Source organism: Sciurus carolinensis, unplaced genomic scaffold, assembly GCF_902686445.1.
Source record: "Sciurus carolinensis unplaced genomic scaffold, mSciCar1.2, whole genome shotgun sequence".
NCBI classification, from domain to species: domain Eukaryota; kingdom Metazoa; phylum Chordata; class Mammalia; order Rodentia; family Sciuridae; genus Sciurus; species Sciurus carolinensis.
In genome coordinates this window covers 152,395-172,309 of record NW_025920174.1, presented here as the reverse complement: position 1 = coordinate 172,309, position 19,915 = coordinate 152,395, and the positions used below count along the sequence as shown (strand labels likewise).

The 19,915-nt window shown below is 39.5% G+C and overlaps 1 pseudogene; it reads right to left on the bottom strand.

Annotated features, from left to right (window-relative positions):
• Positions 1–8,129: 8,129 nt before the first annotated feature.
• On the bottom strand, positions 8,130–11,380 carry LOC124974777 (AP-3 complex subunit beta-1-like; annotated as a pseudogene).
• Positions 11,381–19,915: the final 8,535 nt, after the last annotated feature.

The following is a 19,915-nucleotide window of genomic DNA, read 5'->3' as shown; positions in this document are numbered from 1 at the left end:
TGCTTCTGCTGAGACTGACTTTGAACTCATGATCCTCCTGTCTCAGCCTCCTGAACCACTGGGATTACAGGCATATGTTACTGCACCCAGACCCTCATAGAACTTTAAGATGTGCAAAATTTTCCTTAATGACTTTAAAAGTCAAGAGAACAATTAACAGTGAAAAGGAAAGAGAGCATAGTGATTGAGGGGGAGATGTCCTGGATTCCATGGGCATGTTGCTGGGTGACACCTGAGGAAGCTGTGTGCTTTCCTGTGCATGTGTGTTCTCTGGAACTCTTTATATGAGTTTGTCAGAGCAGGTCTGCCCATGCTGACAATCCCACCTCAATCTTTAGCAGTAAAGTTCTTCTTTCTCTCCTCATTCTTCAACAGTGTTCTTCCCCCTGTTTTAAAAGTTCCCCAAATGACAATAGTTATTGTCTTGAGAGGCAGGGCCTGGGGGTGAGCAGCATAAAGGAAGGTTCTCTTCAATGTGGCCTGTCAGGCCATTCATACTGTGTGGTCTAGGCTGCCAGGCATTTCCCCTGGAAACATATCTCTTACCTCCATCACCTGTCTTCATTCCACTGCTGCCTCCATCATCCCCTGGCTCCACATCTTTGGATGTGCCCTCACCTACGCAGGCACCTCCTGCCCCTCTGTGGCATGTGCTCCACTCAGGCTGCCAGCTCAGTACCAGGTCTTTCAAGGTGCTTGCCATGACTGAATTTGTGTTTCTAATGTACAATAATTTATTCTTTCCCCTGTTTTATCCCTGACTGTGGTAGCTGTCATTCATTGTGTGGGTGACTGGCTTTTGGATGAGACAGCCAGAGCCTCAAGGACAGGGCACAGATGGGCACAAATGGCATCTACTCAAGAGCTTGGCAATTACTAATCATTTGCTGAGTTTCAGTGTTTGTCATGTAGTCACTACACATTCACAATTGCCTACTAACTACTGTCACTGCACTATGTGTCAAGAATCATAAAGAAAATCAGGTAACTTTAGGGTTGTGTGAACTGCAGGAAATAAAGTCATGTGGTGGAGATTTGTAGGCTGTTTCAGATCAAATGGTCCATAAAGCCTCTGTGAGGAGTGGAAGCAGAAACCTAATGATTAAAAAGGATCATTCATTTTAAAAAAGAAGGGAGAAAGTTCCTCCAAGTAGAGGGAGCAGTAAGTGGATATATTCCAGGAGGGAAGACAGCATCACTTGAAGGAAATCTAGAGAGTCATGGAGAAGCAGGAGTGTGGAGAGATACTTAGGCAGAAGGCAGGCACGGGGTGCAGGGACCTGCAAAGTGGCAGGATCTTTTGATGAACTCCAACTGGGTTTAGGCACGTGATTAAAACTATATGTTTCCAAAATCCATCGCAGTACTGTAAAGAAGGAATTGAAAAACCCCTGGGATGCCATTGTGACATTCCCATTGACAAATGAGGCAGCTCCAGGAAGGTTAATGACAGGGAAGCTGCAGACAACGAGTGTGTTGGAGAAGCATTTTGGAGGCAGAACAACTGATTCATGATCATAGATTAGCTATGGAATGAAAGGAAATGACAGAAACCCACAAATCCTGTCAGTGAAGGGTGTGCATGTGTATGCATTTGTACTCAATTTAGCAGGTCACCCCATCACCTGTGAGCTCTCCTCACCAGCTTGGAAGACCCACCAGGTACACCCATACTGATGCAAGTTCCCATCCCTGAAAACAGCACACCACAGTGTCAGTCCCAGAGCCTACCCAGCACCTGCCCAGGTTGCCCTTCAGCACCCTCTGTGCATGAGTTTTCTGGAGGCCATAGCAGTGAGCACACATCGTCTAGTTTAACAAAAGAATACCCTGAGCCACATGCAGCCCCAGTCTTGCAATCCAAAGCCAGCTCTAGAGCCTTCATTTGACCCCTCACCCAATCACTGCCTCCTTACCCTCCACCCTGAGAATAAATATGAGTCACCTTTCTGAACCCCCAGTAAACACCACTGGCAAGTTCCCAGGGCTGAAAAAGGACAAAACAAGGCACCCTGTCCCAGCTCCTTCCAATGTCCCAGCTCCTTTCAGCAGTTTGAAATTGCTGTTCCCCAGGAGAATTGAGAGTGGAGGACCAGATTACCTTTCACATACAGAAGAAAGCCATCAAGTAGGATTGGGCGGGGGCATGTTCTGGAAAAAGATGTTGAAAGCCACAGAGAGGTCAGAGGATTTGTGAGTTGCCAGGGTGCCCACACCTGATCTGGGAGTCACTCTTCCTTCATATGCCCTGCACAATGCTTCTGTACAATTCCTCCACCACAATTTAGGTAAAAATGAATTTGGACTTTTTTCATGTATGCCTTAAGGTTCCCTGACTCTGAGGCTGTGACTGGGGACATCCTCCACTCTGCTCCTGGGTGCTCTTGTCTACATGGATAAGTTCTGCCAACTCTTTATGACCCAACTGAGAAAACAAACCTTCCATGGCCCTCAGCCAAAAGTCTTCCCCTTTGTGACCTTCAGATACTTGTTGCTATAATTCTCCCCAATTTGTCCCTTCACATCTTGAGGATGGATAATTGACTGTTTGACTTACCTCTGCTAGGAGACTGAGAGCTTCTGTCCTGTCTTGCTTCCTTCTTTACCCATGGCACCTAACAGAGTGTTCAGGAGCAAGGCCCATAAATATCCTTGAATGTATCAATTGGTAAATAAATATATTATCCACCCTGATTAGGTCTCAAATTTCTCTAGGACAAGAAAAATATCATTTGCTTGTTTGTTTCTTTTTCTTTTACCATCTACTTGAGCATATTAGATAAAATGGCATTGACCAACAATGAAGGTATTGACCTTCCTTTTAGGATAACCACTCTGCAGAAGATAATATCTATAAATGAACACTTGTATTCTCATAAGGGAGCATAATATTTTTACTGGTATCATATTTTTGAGAACTCTGTCACTTCTGCAATTAAACTGCATATTATTAAGGACTAGTGAACCCAAATCCTGAGAACCAGGTGAAGAGTCTGTGGGGAACTTCACTGATGCTCGGGCTGGATTTGGGAGGCATTTCCTCCCATAACACATGCCACTAGGTGCCAGTGTTGTTCTACCAAAATGACCCTCCAGAAATACAGGTAGTCCCCCCACTTTTTTAAGTCCAGTGCTCTTGAAAGTGATGGCTTTAAAAAGAAGTTAGGAAACAGGTCTGGCAGGAGAGTGCACTATGGCACACTAAGGTTTGCAAAGGTTTGACATCATCACATTAAGCAAGTGAACCCAAAGATTGACTCAAGGGAAGTACAAGTGCTTATTAGGTAGGGTTAAATCTGTTCAGAGAAAAGGTGAAGAATGAACCCCTCTGAGAAACTCTTGAGTCTGCAAGACAGGAAGATTCAGTCTCTCATTGAACAAGTACATAATGAACAGAAAATTAGTACACAATTTACAATTCTGTTGCCCAAGGAATTTTCCCTCCCTCCCATTCTTTCTCTCCTGTTCTCCTTTGAACTTTCTAATAAAAATGTCCATGTATGGCAACTTAGAATGCAAGCAGCATGTTCCAACCTAGCTCATATCTTGTACCTGAATAACTATGTTAAAACACTGTGTCTAATTATAATCAATTAGAGGCAAGCTGCTACCAAACTTACTTGTGTTTCTAATAAATTATTTGGTTGTGCTTTGTCTCTGTGCCCTGGTATGTAGAGAATACCAAGTAATTAATACTTGTGATCAGTTTGTGATTGTATTTATCACAGGAGGTGTGTAACTCATGATCAATATAACTCCTTTCTAAAAAGGTTAATAAATGAAGTTTGACATCGTGAGAAATGAAAGAAAACAACACTTACCGAAATTGTGTATGTGTGTGTGTGTTTGTGTGTATTTGAGAGAGAAAGAGAATTCATCTTGACAACAGTTATTTTTTTTAAATGCAGCAGCACAGCTTGGTGTGGTGGTGAATGCTTCTAATTCCAGCAATTCAGGAGGACCACAAGTTTGAAGCCAGCCTCAGCAACTTAGCAAGACCTTGTCTCAAATAAAAAATAAAAAGGACTAGGATGTTGCTCAATACTTGAGTGCCCCTGGATTCAAGCCTCAGTACTGCAAAACAAAAGAAACAAACAAACAAACAAACAAACAAAAACAGCAGCATAAAATACCTGTGTTCTAAAGGATAATAAAATTATAGGTGAACACATGGGTCAAAATCATTTCAAACATAATAATATAAAACTATTGTGCTGTTTTCAACTCAACAAATTTTTTTATTGTATCAAGTTTAGCATTCAGTTTTGCACACTCTCTGAGATAATAGTTTTCTTCACAGAAAAGCAAACAACCACAAAACTTTTAGATCCTGAACCAATGCAGCAATAACAAGCAGACCTGTTTGCATGATATATCTTTTTCCATTCTTTTCTAGTAGCATGTTATTAGGAAACAGCAAATCTACAAGTGGAAAATTTTCCAACAGCCAGATAGAAGAGGCAGTTTTCTGAATTTGTGAATTTTATCAATTGAGGAAAATTATCATTCTACTTTCTTTGAATATTGTCTGATAATATTCTAACTCTTCCAAGAAATTTAACAAAATTTATATTAAACAACCCTGGTTTATTCTTCATTTGTGTTCCCTTTTGAAAAATTTTTCAACAATTTGGTCTATATTTTAGAAGTAGTTATAAACAAAAGTTTTGTAAATATATCAGTCCTGTATCTATAAATACTGTTGATAAATCAAATTATCAATAATAACAAAAACTAAGTTTGTGGAGGGCTGAGGGTGTAGCTCAGTATAACAGTGATTGCCTAGCATGCAAAAGGTTGTGGGTTTAATCCCCAGCAAAATAAGATGGGGGAAAATGCTGAACAAAAATAGTGTGTGAATGGAAGAAAAGATCAAAGGGAACAGTCTCAATTTTTCATATTGTGACATAGCCTACAGAGAGATTGAGTCAGGACAGATATTACACTATCTCCTAAAGCACCAGTTTAATCATGTACTTGCTAAAAGACACATGGGCTCTTTCCAGTTTGGGGTGCGATCCTTTTTACCCAAGTCCCATGCAGTCCCTGAGACTCTGCTATCAAAGTGGCTCAGTGGCACACCCCTCTGGTTGCAACTCCCCTATTGCCCCCTTGTCTCTGGGCATGAGAGATGAGCCTCCTGTCCAAAGGGACTGACAAACGGGCTTTCTGAGTCACATCTTGTGCTGCTGGTTTTCCCCCGTGGCCTCAGTGCCTGACGATGGCAGACAGCGGTGTTAGTGTCAGAAAAGGGAGAGAGCTGGTCCCTGGTAGCCTGTTGTTAGAGGGGGCTCCCTTGGAGATACCAGAGACCTCAGTTCAGCCCACAGGAATATGAGCTCATCTGATTTGCCTTCTGTTCTGGTTTGGGGTGGGGAAATGCCAGGTGTGGGTCACCTGCTTATGTCAGTGGGAGGACGTTTATGCCTTTCTGCTATGTCATTCTTCCAAACTTAAGGCCCAGAGAGAAACCACTTGTCCTTTCTCTTACTTGTTTGCAGGATTCTCCTTTAGTTGTCTCTCTTTATTTGAACCAGGAGCAACTGTTAAATATTGTTCTAAATCAAATCAGTTGGATAATTTCCTGCAGAAATATCATGTTACAAAATTCATTGAAGGTGACAGAGAAAACCTCCTTGGACAGATAAATATTAGGCTAATTAAAACAACATTTAAGATACAGAGGAAGTGGCCGGCGGGAGCAGCTCTCTGCTCGGCGGTCGCGACGCCCGCAGTCTGGAGGCTCACCGGAGCGTCCGGGGCGCCACCCGCGGGAGCCCGCGGCTAACCGGGGCGCGCATCCAGTCGCGGCGCCTCCGGTCAGGCACTTCGCGCCCCTGCGATCTGCGGACTTCGCGCCACCGCCGCCGCGCCACCGCTGCTTCTGAGCTTGTGAGGCGCGGGCTGGCAGGCGGAGTGGCCAGGGCCGGACCCGCCTCCCAGCGCCCGCTTCGGCTTCCCCCCAACTGGCGGTAGGAGCCTAGGCGGCCGCCGGCTACACCAAAGGCACTGGAGCCCAAGCCGAGCCGAGCTCCTGCTGCGCTGCCACAGCTGCCACCGCCGCTCCCGGGCGCCCTCCCAGCGCGCCTGCCGGGATGTGGGGGACGGCGGGCCCGAGCAGCGAGGGGGTGCGCACTGGGGTTGGCACTGAGGACTGGACCCTCAGCCGCGAGGGCATCTGGGCCTGTGATTGGGGTCTTGTATTCCTGTGGCATCGTTGGATCATGCAGTGTCCTCTGGATGATCGTCAATTTCTACTATAGACAGGCTGGATTAATTTTCTCCCTGGATTTGGGACCACTGAATGTGACTAAGTCCCACCTCATGTCTTAATGTAACCATACTAATCCCCCCACCCTGAGGGTAGATGTCTCCAAACAATGAATGTGGCCACATACAGAGTGTGGATGAATGTCAGTCATGTCTTTCCAAAAATGGGCCAGTGTTCAAAGAGCTACATCTCTTTCTATGCGAGAGAATGGTCAGGGAGAAAATGCCTCACTATGGAAGAATGAAGGTGCTCCAGAACAATGCTTCTTAGACTCTGATTTGCATTTTCATCCCTGTGGTTATTTAGAGGCTGGCACTGATTCAGTAGGCTTCAGGAGGGGCCCAATAGTCTGCTTTTCTAACAAGTTCAGAGATGATGCCATGCTGCGATCTCTGAAAGGCAAGAGCTTAGGCCCTTTAAGAGGCATCTCCTCTCCCCTCTGTACAGTCAATAAAAGGAAAGCACTTACCACTCAGAGACTTAAAAGACAGGAAACAGTATGTACTTCTGTAAGACCAGAAACAAAATGAACTAAACAGAGAAAACACATCAATCAAAGCATGACTTTATTATTCACACTGAGATGGAATGGAGTGAAAGATCCCAGACATTCAGTGGATACAAGTGAATCTGCTTTTTTTTTTCTTTCTTTTTTTGAACTAGGGATTGAACCCAGGGCTCTTAACCAGTGAGGGACATCCTCAGCACCACCCACACCTTTTTTTTTTTTTTTTTTTTTTTTTTGAGACAGTCTCACTAAGTTGCTGAGGCTGGCCTGGAACTTACGATCTTCCTATTTCAGCCTCCCAAACTGCTGGGATTACAGGCATGTGTCACTGTGCCCAGCGCGAATCTGCTTTTGAAGGTTTAATTTTAAGTCTAGGCAATTCACTGTATCCAGTCATATCTTCTCCCCAGACAGGAAAAATTCAACAATTTCTATTAATGTGGATCTACAGTTCTCAAATACATTTGTATCTCTCACTCTCTTTATCTTTTAATACTTGAAAAAGAGAGAGAGATATCTGTTTTACACTCCTTTAAAAAGAATTATTCACATTCCCCAAGTCACTAGTTCATGTGGACACATTTCATTCTTTTTAACATTCTTATGAACTTTTGTGGATTTCATAGAACATAATTAATCCCCACTACTTCATGACCATCTGATTATTAAAAGTATTTTGCTATTGCACAAAAAGCTTTCTTGCTCTGCATATCTCCTGTGAAATTTTTAAGAAAATTTCAATGAAGCAGAATCACTGTGTCACAAGAGTTTTTAAAACTTGATAGAAGTTAATGCAATTTTTTTCTATTTATGTGCTAGTTTATTTATTATTCAGAAAAAAATTTTGTGACAGCTGTCAGTAATCAATTACAATATCAGGAAATTAAAAGAACAAAATTTTTGCAGAGACCATGTTTTTGCATTTAATTTGAAAAGGTATGCTATCTAATTTTCCTACACCAAACTATTTCTTTGCAATGTTTGCTTACTGTTGAAGGGAAGATGATTTCCAATACACTTTAAATATCTGATCCATGTCCATCATTGTCAAAAAAGAGAAGGAAGTTGAGGAGGCCAAAAGAAGTAGGACAGAAAAACTCACACATGGATTCAGGAGTCGAGATAACTGACAGTAAAATATATGTTCTTTGGCTAGCAAAGGGAAAAGGGGGAAAGTATTGGATACATGATGGATACACACTAGCATTCTAAAGCAGGAAACAAGAATGTAAGAGTGTATTCTTCCTCCCCTGCCAAATGGAAGGGCTATTATTATAAAAGAAAGGCAGCAGTAGTGGATGCCAGGCACTTTTTTTGTGTGACAGATTCTGAAGTCCAGATGTAAGCAGGTTACCCCTGGGACAGGAAAGGCTTCAACTCCCACAGCAGAACAGAACCAATCACAGTTTTCTCAGTGTTTATGATAAGCTGGGCTGTGGAGCCTTCCTTCATTTCCACTGTGACTAGCATCATTGACCCACTGTGCACAGTTTTAGCTGCAAACCTGTGTATATTATCTTGGCAAGAAGGTACTGCACCAATGTTGGCTACATTTACAACCTTCTGAAGGACCATGGATGGAGTGAAATTCTGGGGTGCAGCAATAATTACAGCAGAAGTTTCATTCATTCCTGTCAGCATTCCTTGCTCTTTCTTAAAATCTTTTTCTGACATGGCCACAGGTAAAAGCAGTTCTCCAACAGGTGGCTGAATATTAACTTTGAAGCAATCATCCTTGGTGCACAACTGGAAACTGGCAGTTTGTGTAGAATCACAGAATTCAATACCCATTGAAAAGGTAATAGATCCCTCAGACTCCAGCATGTCTTTTGGATGAAAAATATGCATTTGCATGTGTATACAAAGTTTTTTTCCCCTATGTGGATATTTTCTATCTTTCGATCAGAAGCATTATTCAGAATTATTTGTACAGAGACCATCTTATCACCAAAAATACAAGGTTGTCTTGGAAAGAAGTTATTGGCAGCCAGTCCTTTTCCATTCATTTGATGAAGCAGCACATGAGTTTTCATTGGTACAAAGACAGGAGTACTGACACTGATGACTGATGAGGAAGTTGACAAGTTTAAACCTTCAAGATCAGCTATCAAGCTTGGAGAAAGAGCTGGTGTGGGAAGTGCAAATGGAGTGGATACTGGGTTAAAATCATCTAGATCCAGAAGTGAAACATCTTTGGAAAGATTTCAATCTTGCTTCATTTTTTTTTCCTTTCTCCTTAGTAGCTTTTCTGGATTCAGATTCACTTTCAGATTCTGACGCAGAATCTGAAGAAATTTCTATTGAACTAGATTCAGCATCAGAAGAACCTGAAGTTTCAAATTTTTCATTTTTCTTCTTCCCATTTTCAATATCACTTTTCCCTTTGTTTTTTGAGTTCCTTGTGGCTGTTCTTTTGTTTTCTGCTTCGGACTCATTTTCACTCTCACTCTCTTCCTCACTAGTGGAATCCTCACTGCTGTCTTCTCTACTGTCTTCTTCCTCTTTTGCCTCCTTCTCTACTCTCACTTCCAGATTTGCACTCACTGTCACTGCTGCTATCAGAAGAGTCTTCCTCTTCCTCAGATTCAGAGTAAAACTTCTTAGCAGGATTTTCTTTCTTTGCTTTTCATGCTGGGGTCCATTGTTTTGCCAACTCTACTTCTACATTTCTAACTGATGGCACAGGCGCCACCTCTGGCCAATTAGATAATTCCAGGTACCCAGAAGCTTTAATGTTGAGAGTATGAGATAAGGTGCCAAGCTGGAAATGATCCCTATCTTTAAAAGGAGACTCAAGCAGTGGTGCAGTTTTTTGAGCTAGGAATATTTTTTGGCATATTTACTTAAAACTCCCCTCTTCTCATTTGGAACAATAAACTGCCTAATAAATCCTGTATGGTCTCTGATATTGTAGTTTTGATCATACTTGCCGAGATTTCATATGTACTGGGTAAACAATTTTGTCTGTTTGGATTGGTTAAATACAGTTTTGCTCCAAGATTTAAAATCTGCAGTTTTACCAGATCATCTTCACTTGTAAAGTTTTTAGCCATCTTCCTCAAAACATCAGGGGAAATTTTAGGAAATCACTCACAGTTTTCTCCAATTATCCAAAGAATACTTGCTCTAGCCACAGGAACAGTGACACTGTCCAAGAGTTTGGCCATATGTTTAATAATTTCTTCATGTTATGCAGGTTGCATTTGTAGTAATTACTTTATAACAACTACAATTTCAGAAACAACTATTTCATCCCTGTTGGAGAGCAGAAATACCAGGCCATTGAGGCAGGTGTCTGTGACATCTGAGATGTTGGTTGCACATCTGCCTATAGTCTGAAGAGTGGCTCCTGCAAATTTTTTTCCCTGACTTTTCATGTAGGTCTGAAATTCTTGTAAAAGAGTTGATATGTTGGCTTCATTTGCTAAGTGTCAAAATTTCAAGCTTCAGTATCTTGATCATAGTTGGATTGGTTGACCTAACATAGAAACTCTCAGGTAAGGTTCAAACAGGCCCTTTCTTTGAATTGACATAGTTGCTATATTTTGTAGGACAATACAAAATATTGCTATGAAGTAAGCACACTAGTGATTTAGAAACAATGCCAGCTTCTGACTTTGACGATATGTGCCAGTACAACTGAGCAACTGCCATAACCACTTCTGCATTCCTGCTCTGAAGTAAAGGCTTTGTATTTCTAATTAAGAGTCTATGGTCTGGATCCATAGTATATGGCTTCTTCCTGTCCCTGTCTTCAGTCTTTTCCTTCTGTTCATCATCAGATTCATAAAAATTCTTTTCATTGTCTTCTAGACCATCATCCTCTTTCCAAGGACTGACAAACTGTGTACCAGCATATCGAATTAGCATGTGGATTATGACCACCTGCCCCCACTCTTCTACATCAACTAGTAAGTTACAAAGCTTTTGGTAATTCTTGTGAATCAGATCTATTCTTTGGGCATACTTCTTCAAAAGCCATCACAACACTGCCAGCTATCAATGTGCTTTTATCTTTCAAAAGTATTTCAATTACTTCAATTAACATTTCCTTTTGCTCTGGATCAAGACTGTACAGTTTCTGTATTGCATGGGCTGCATTCTTCCTAACATGGTGATAAGTCAGCGGACTTTCTTAATAGCGAGCATCATGATAGGAACAATAATAGGCACTCTAATACTTGACAGAACTCTTAAAGCGCTTGCATGGATTAGTTGATTTGGGTCCTTCAGAGCTCGCTGAAAAGTGCTTATAGAAAAGAGTGCCAGATCCTGCTGCTCTTCAGCGTATCAGACCAGTAAATGTACACCAACTTCTTGATCTCAATATTTTTACTGGCCACATTCTTCACAACAGCAGGAAACAGTTCAGATGCATTTTTCGCTTTTGCAATCATCCCAACAATCCCTTTCATAGCATCCAATTTATCTGAATCTTTGCTGCTGTCCAACATTTGTTTTAGATCTTCATTCTTCTTCAAATCGCTGCTAAAGAGGCCAAAGGCACAGGATGGGAAAATGGTCAAGGTCGCCTACTGAGCCAGCTCCGCCGTTTCCCCTCCTCCGGACTGCTCAGTGTACACAAAACTGTTGCTGGACATTGCCCTGTTGCTGGACATTGCCATGGTGCTGACGGGGGTTGGGTTGGTCCTGTGGGTTTCTAATGAAAATATTATAAAACTTTTAAAAATATTATTAAAGTGAGGGATAAAATTTGTTATCACATCATTGTGAAATTCATACTTTTTTAGTGGAGGTGTATTTTTACATAAGTTTTATTCTTTTATAAAAATCATCCATGAAACTGTCTGGCCTCATTTTAGGGGAAAAAAAAATCTGAAATTTCTTCAGTTTTTCTTCACCATTAATGTCCCACTTACATTTTATTTCTTTCTTTGCTGGGATATTTTTGAATATTCAAAGCTCTCTAAAGTGACATAAAGGGTTTCACATTCATTTGCACACTGCAATGCATACAATAGTTTGGCTTCCCCCAGGAACATTTGTATTTCTCTCTCACTTCCTATCCTGCCTTGGGTACTTCATCAACGGACTCTTTCTTATGTTAACTATAGCTTAAAGTTCTCTAGTACCTACCCTTGTCTTTCTCCCCAGGATTAGTTCTTCCTATGAATCTTGACAGTGTTTCTGAAGGAAAAACTCACAGCCCATGTGTCTGACACAGGACCTACCACAAACAGATGCTCAGTTGCTCCCACTCCCAGGTGCTCCCACTCTGCCCTTCACGTCCAGGTGAGCAATTATCCCTGTCTTCTTCTTTATCTTCAAACGAAGGCAAACATACTTTCAAACTTCAACTCGTTATAGAGAAATATCATCAGCATTTGAAACCTCTGCATTAGAACATCTGTACTACATGAAAATCTGATTCATTGCAAAACACCCCCAAAAATGCATCAGTTCTAAAAGTTGACTTACAATCATTCTCATCAAGGATCACAGACCAAGGTTGAGTTCCTGTCTCCTCTTTCTTGCCTGTATGACCTCAGACATGTTCCTTAATATTTCGGAGCTTGTGATCCTTTGGTGAAGATCTTATGGTAGTTGCAAAGAAAATGAACATACGTAACCTGGCACATCTCAAGTATTTGGTGTATTTATTATTATTAAATTTCCATTTTAATAAGTGTGATATGAAAAAATTTAACAAAACACTAACCCAGCATTGCTCTTTCCTATCAGATTTCAGGACTCTACCAAAGAGTCCCTTTTACATCATATCAATTCCATAAGCACTCCCCCAAAGCGAACAAACAAAAGATAGGATTGTCATTACCATCCACACTGCTGAAACAGTATTAAAAGAAGGCACATTAGGGCAGGAGTGTCTCCCCAGTTGCACACCAAGAGGCATGAATAATTTATAGGAACTCTCAGAAGTCTGGGATTATGTCTGGGAGGTGATTTCATGCTGAATCACCACTTGGACTTTCACACCTTACTATTTCACCTGCTCTTAGTTTTCCTGGGGGGGAAAAATCCCAAGAATTGCTAAACCCTGTGGTGTGTTTCTGAGTAATTCATCACTGTGGTCAGAGTCATGGTTCACTGGGTGGGGAGGCCTGGCTAGTCTTGATATGATATTAATCAACACAATCATTACCTGGTGGTTTTGTTGAAACCTGAAGAGGACTCCTGAAAACAGAGAAAGGTTTGAGTGATTTTCTTAATCCTGCTAAATGTATAGCAGGAAAAATTGTGAATATTTGACAAAAGAAAGTTATTGTTTAGAATTAGATCCATAGGCACATATTTGATGGGCTTTTGAATTTATAGAGAAACTGAGACATCAGATTCTCAAAAGAAGCTCTTCCATGAGTGTTTTCAAAAGTCAACCCTATCCAATAGAAATATTTTAAATATCATTGCATTTTTTATCACTGAAACTGTGAAAGAATATGCCTTTTCTCATCAAAGTAAGCATTCCTATCATATGTAAATGTTTTTAGTTGTTTCATTCATATGTAGAGGCTCTTTGCAAAATAAATTTACATAGGCTTCCAATGGCCTAGATGCAAAGAAATAAAATTTATTTAAATGCTATTCTAGGCTGCAAGCAGACTCATAATCAGTTTATAAAGTTAGGTATAAAATCTAAACTATCACAGTCAGCTCTGAAATAGATTCATTTATATATACATATACATATATATATATATATATATATATATATATATATATATTCTCAGTTAGTCTGCTATTCTGTCAGAAGGAAAGTGATACACGAGATATTTCTTAGAGAACAAACAACATATTAGCAGCAAGTTCCAGTCAATCTATATTGGAAACCAAAGTGTAAGTAATCAAAATACTAGGTCACTTCTCTAGCTGACACTGAAAATTAAAGAATACACTGTAAGGTTTAAGAACTTATCAAAGGGCACATTGTGCAGAAATAAAGGTTAGCTAAACACAGGCCCTATGATACCATGACAGTTGATTTGATTACCTGGACAACTACTAAGACAATAACAGGAAGGTGGTGCATACAGTGTGGATACACTGGACAAAGTAATGATTCATGTGCTGTGCATGATGAAGTGAGAAGAGATATGTTATTATGCTATTTAGAACAGTGTTCCACTCATAATATATGAATTGTTTATTACTGGAATTCCCACTTAATGTTTTTAAATTGAGGTTGATAGCAGATAACTGAAACTAAAGATAGGAGGGATTACTAAACTTAGATCATTCATTATTTCCTATCCCTTTCAGTGAGATTCACATTTTGCATGCAATAATGTTTATATTTTATGGTGTATATAAATTGTTCTAAGGGTTTTGCAAATGTCCAGAATTCTTTATTCACCATCCAGAGCACTATGTAGAACATGTTCAGCAATCTACAACTTGTGGGCAGTCTCCTTTTCATGAACCTTCTTCTATCACCCAAATCCTTATAGTTTCTTTGCTCTTTATTTGGCTCTGCATTCTTTTTAAGAATGTCACATGAATAGAATCAAACAATAGAGATTTTGGGTCTGGTTATTTCACTTAGAATTGATAATTTATCCAAGTTGTTGAGTCAATGGTTATACCTTTTTATTTAAAGCACCATTCTATTGTATACACATACCACAATTTGCTACTCCAATATTTTATTGGAGGATATCTGGATTATTTGGAGAATAATTATGAACAAAGCTGTTACAAATATTTATGCACAGTTTTTGTGTGAGAATAAGTTTTTCTTTTGGCAAGCATCATGCTAGATCATATCATGATTGCAAATTATAAGGAATTGTCAAATAGTTTTTCAGAGAGGCTACACAATATTGCATTCCTACCAGTAATGAGTTAAAATTTCTGTTACTTTGTATCCTCAACATTTGACATTGTCATGTATAAAGTGCTATTTTATCTATTCTAATATATGAACACTACAATCTCAGTATGGTTTTAATATACATTTATCTAATAATTCACAAAGTTGAGAATCTTTCCATAAGTTTACCATTCACTTGTCTTCTTTGAAAAGGTTGTGTTCAGCTTTTACCCAATTTTATTGTGTTTTTAAGTGTGTTTTATTTTATTTTTTCTTCCTTAATTGCTAAGCTTTACATGTTCTTCATATTTTCTAACATGTCCTGTATCAGATTTGTGATTTGCAGATATTCTCTCCCTGTCACTTCTATTTTGTATTTTTTCATGACATTTTTAAAGAAGAAAAGTTTTTAATTTTGAAAAAAATCCATATTTTTTCTATTATGGATAACACTTTTAATGTTGAATTTAAAAACAATACCAAACCCAAGATCACACATACTTTATCCTATATGTCTTGAAGATTTTTATAATTTCATGCTTTACATTTATGTCACATATACATTTTTACTTACTTTTTCTATAAGACAAGGTAGGCCTCCAGGCTTATTATTGGTTTTCTGGAACATGGTGGTCAACTTACTGACATTAGTTGAAAAGATTATCCATCCTCCACTGAACTGTTTTCACACATTTGTTAAGAGCAGCAAATTATATTTCTGTGTCTTTTTTCTCATCTCTTTGCTTTGCTCCATCCATCTCTATCTGCATCTTTTTGCCAATACTGCAGCACCTTGATCTCTGTGCTTTCACATTGTTTTGAAACTGGATCATGTGAGTTCTCCAACTTTATTAATCTTTTTCAAAATTATTTTGACTATACTAGTTCCTTTGCTTCTCCATAAAAATTTTGGATCAACATATCAATATGTACAAAAAGCCTTACTGACTCTAAAAAATGAAAAGACAAATGACAGAATGGAAGAAGGTATTTACAAGCCATCTATCTGATAAAAGTTAATATCCAAAGTGTATAAGGACCTCAACTCATCAGTAGTAATAATAAAATAACATGATTAAACATGGGCAGAGTGCTTGAGTAGACATTTTTCCAAAGAAAACAAACAAATGGTACATGAGAAGATTCTCAGTATCACTAGTAAAGAAAATGCAAATCAAAATCATAATAAATGTCACTATGCAGCTTGTAGCATGGCTATCACCAAAAGACAAGAGGTCTTGGTGACAGTGTGAAGAAAGGGAACCATGCACCCTGGGAGGGAATATAAATCCATGCAACCATTATGGAAAATGGTATAGAGGATCCTCAAAAAAATAAGACAGAATTATTACATATGAACCAGAATTCCACATCTGGGTACATACACAAAGAAAATGAAAAAGTAATCTCAAAGAGATATCTGCCCTTCCATGTTTATGCAGCATGACTCACTACAGGTTGGATACAGAAACAACCCACATCTCCACCAGTGCATGAATGGGTAAAGGAAATACAGTAGAAACTCAAGGAAATACCATGCAGGAGCTAGCAAGAAGGGGAATTCTATTATTTGTGATAACATGGATGAACATGAGGTCTTTATACTAAGTGAAATAAACCAGATACATAGAGCCAAATTTAGCATAATCACACTTAAATAAGGATTCTAAAAAAATAGCCAAACTCATAGAAGCATAAAGTAGAACTGTGGTTATCATGAGATGAAGGTGTGGGGGAATTAGAAAAACAGAAAGAGAAAAAACTTACTGTGTTATTGGGATTACATTGAACCTATAGATGAGATCGAATTGGTAGAAAATGACATCCCAATAATATTGAAATTTCCAATCAGTGAACACAGAGTATGTTTTCATTTATTTAGGTTTGTTTGGATTTTTGGCATCAATGTCAAGTATCTTGTATTTTCATTTAATTAAAACACAAGTTTATAATTTCTTTGAGACTTCTTGTTTGAACCATGAACTGGAGGTGTACCACTCATTTTCAAAGTAATTGCTGTGTTCCAGAAGTAATTTTATTACTGATTTATTATTAATGTTGTCATTGTAGTTTAATTCTTTTGTGGTCTGTGAACTTACATTGTGATATTTCTGAGGCATTCTACCCACTGAGCTTCAGCCTTTCTTTCCATTTTTGAGACAGGTACTTACTAAGTTGTCAAGGCTGACCTTGAGCTTGGGATCATCCTCCCTCAACCTCCCAAATTGCTGGCATTACTGATGTGTATCATGACACCTTCAGAGATTACACTTCTTTTAGATTTTTCAAGTTATGTTTCATGGCTTAGAATGCTATCTAGCTGATGAATGTTCCATAAAAAAATTAGAGAAATGTGTATTCTACTCTTGTTCAATAATGTGATCCATAAGTCAAGTAGATCAAGCTGATTGACTATCTTCCTACTGCATTTTTCCCCCTTTGTTCTTTTCAATTTAAAGAGAGAAATATTGAAGCATCCAAGTATAATCATAGATGTATCAATTGTCCTTTTGGCGCTGTCAGTTTTTTAACATACATTGAAGCTCTATTGTTAGGTTCATACACATGTAGAGCTACTGTCTTCTTGCAAATCAGACTAGTAGCTGGGTGTAGTGGTGCATGCCTGTAATCCCAGCAGCTCAGTAGGCTGAGGCAACAGGACTGGGAGTTCAAAGCCAGCCTCAGCAACTTAGGGAGGCCCTAAGCAACTCAGTGAGACCCTGTCTCTAAATAAAATGCAAAAGATGGCTAGAGATGTGGCTAAATGGTTAAGCACCCCTGGGTTCAATTCCTGGTACAAAAAAAAGAAAAAGAAAAATTGGCTAGTATCAATATACAATGTCCTCTTTATCACTGATGCTAATTTGTTAAAGTCTACTTTTCTGAGTTGTCAACCTATTAATTATAGATATTTTAAGTTTCCTCTCCCACAGGTATGACAGAGATCCTGGTGCTCAGTGTAGTTTTGTCTCTTGGGACTGTTTTTCTTGATTTTTCTGGATGCCTCATAATACATTGTTATGGACAACCTATGTTGTACAGGGCAGTAGAAAATGAAATAGATATTTTTGATGATTGGAAATGAGCACACCTCTTCTGTTACTAGGATTCTGGTGCAGGAATTTATGTTAATCTATTCAAGAGTGGGGTTTTGGTTCTCTATTTTTGTGTTCCCCAAGAAACATCTGCTTGTTATATTCCACAGCTGCTGTTGCTTCTTTTTTTTACTTGCTGACATTGTGTTTGGTTGGGAAGGGGTTCTTTCTTTGTGATTCTGAAGAAGGCATCATTTTCTACAGGCAGTGAGGACCTGAGTCTCTGGTGTGGTCTTCACAAATGTTCCTGAGTCCCACCTGGATATAATGCTAAACATATCATTAAGTCAGGCACCTTCAGGGGTAGAACCTCATTTCCCTGTCGTGAGCTTCATTTCTCTGTTCCCTATTAGGTGAAAAATTTCTAACCATGCTGTCTTCCTCTGTAGTCATTAGGAGACAGGAGAGATGGATGGGGTCTTTGTGGAGTCTGGGCAGTGGCTGTTATTTCCCTCTGCCAGGAAGCACCATGCATGTGGAAGGCTACCCAGGGCTCCCAAGAATTCCCATCTTTTGGAATCCCTGAAATGAAAGCTGTCATGAGCGACAAGGAGGAGTCAAAGAGAATAAATTTGGTCCAAAATCAATTGACTTTTATTTGATGCTAATCACACAAGGATTATAGTTATTTTAACTCTAGTCACACCAATATCACACATTACTTAATCACTAAATTACTATAAGCCCCGAATAAGCAAGACTCACTCCTTACTGAGACCCATTCCTAAGTTCCACTCCTATGTGACATGTCTTGAGTTGAAGGGCAGCGATTCCCAGAGGCTAATCAAGAAGACAGCTCAGGAGATCTCACTGGGGAACTCCCTCCGGCCAGAGTCCTGATCGGAGAGGACAGTTGGAAGGTGTAGGAGGGTGGGGAGGTCATGGCCTCCAGGCCACGTAGAGATGTCTTAGGTGGGATGCACACAGGACAGCTCCGCAGTCATGGAAGACGAGGCAGCTCTGAGGTTACCTCCATGGGAACGTCTCGGTCATGGTCAGGACGACAGATGTTCCAGCAAGCAACAAGCAAGTCAGTGAGTCTCCCCCAGGCTTGGTGCAGCACTGGCGTCATTGGTGTAAAATGGAGAATGGGGCTAGGCTCCACATGAGTCCTTATAAATCCTTTTTATCAGACCCTGCCAGCCGGTCTTGGTCAGGGAAAGTTAGTTATCTTACTTGGGATCAGTTGCACATGTCTCCAGCTTGGGGCAACATCAGTCTTATGTTGAGGCAACACCACATCATTATATCATCACAGCACACAGCACTCAAGTTACTTTTTGCAAGTTACACAGCACACAAAATGTCACACATTTAATTTTGCTCCTTAAAAAGCATTTGTATACAATAATAATATAAAAAAGCATATAGACAGGATGGAACAAACTTTGCTCTGCCTGAAACCCCCATGACCTCCAATGTTCTTGCTAGCTCACACTCTACCTTGAGCAGTTCATTAGAAGTTTCTAGCTCAGTCTTTGTAGTGTCTTATACAGTATCAGGCTGCATTTGCTACAGATAGGTAATCATCAGGTCCTGCTTATCCCTGCAGACATCTGTCTCTTTCAATTTTTTCAGGTTAGTTATGTGCCCTATCAGTACTCTCAAGGGTTCAAAAAATGTCTCTAATTTACAGACTATTCAGGTTTTCTCTTCTTGGAGGAGTGGCACTCTTTCTATCTCTATAACTTCCTCTATACTGGAAGCCCACAAACTATTCTTAAGTATGAAATAAGAAAGGCAGCTGTTTTTCATAGTGAAAAAGTTAAGACCATATGGTCTTTTCTAGTGTATTACATTTCTCGTTGCAACACCAGATGGGTTAATGGTAAATAGCATGTGATAGAAAGAGCATTGATCTTAGAATCAAGGAACCTGTTTATTTCTGTCACTTTCTAGATTTATGATGTTAGACATTTTGCTTTGACTCTCAATGACTTCCTCTGTAAAGTACTTGTGATCCTTCATTTACATTGCAAAAGTTTGCAAAGCCTTTGGAGAAGTCTCCTTTCAATTAGTTCTCCATGGTCTCCTGTGGTGTTGACAGGACAGGGATGAGAATTCTCAATTTCACTAAATAGCAATGTTAGCTCAAGTGATTACAACTAATCAGAACAAATTTTTAAAAATCAATACAAATATAAAAATTAAAATATATATTAAAAAATGATCATCTGACCCAAGAATGGCCAATGGAGAAGGCTTATTTATCACAATCCAGCAGTCTTTTGCCCCCAAAAGAAAACATTTGA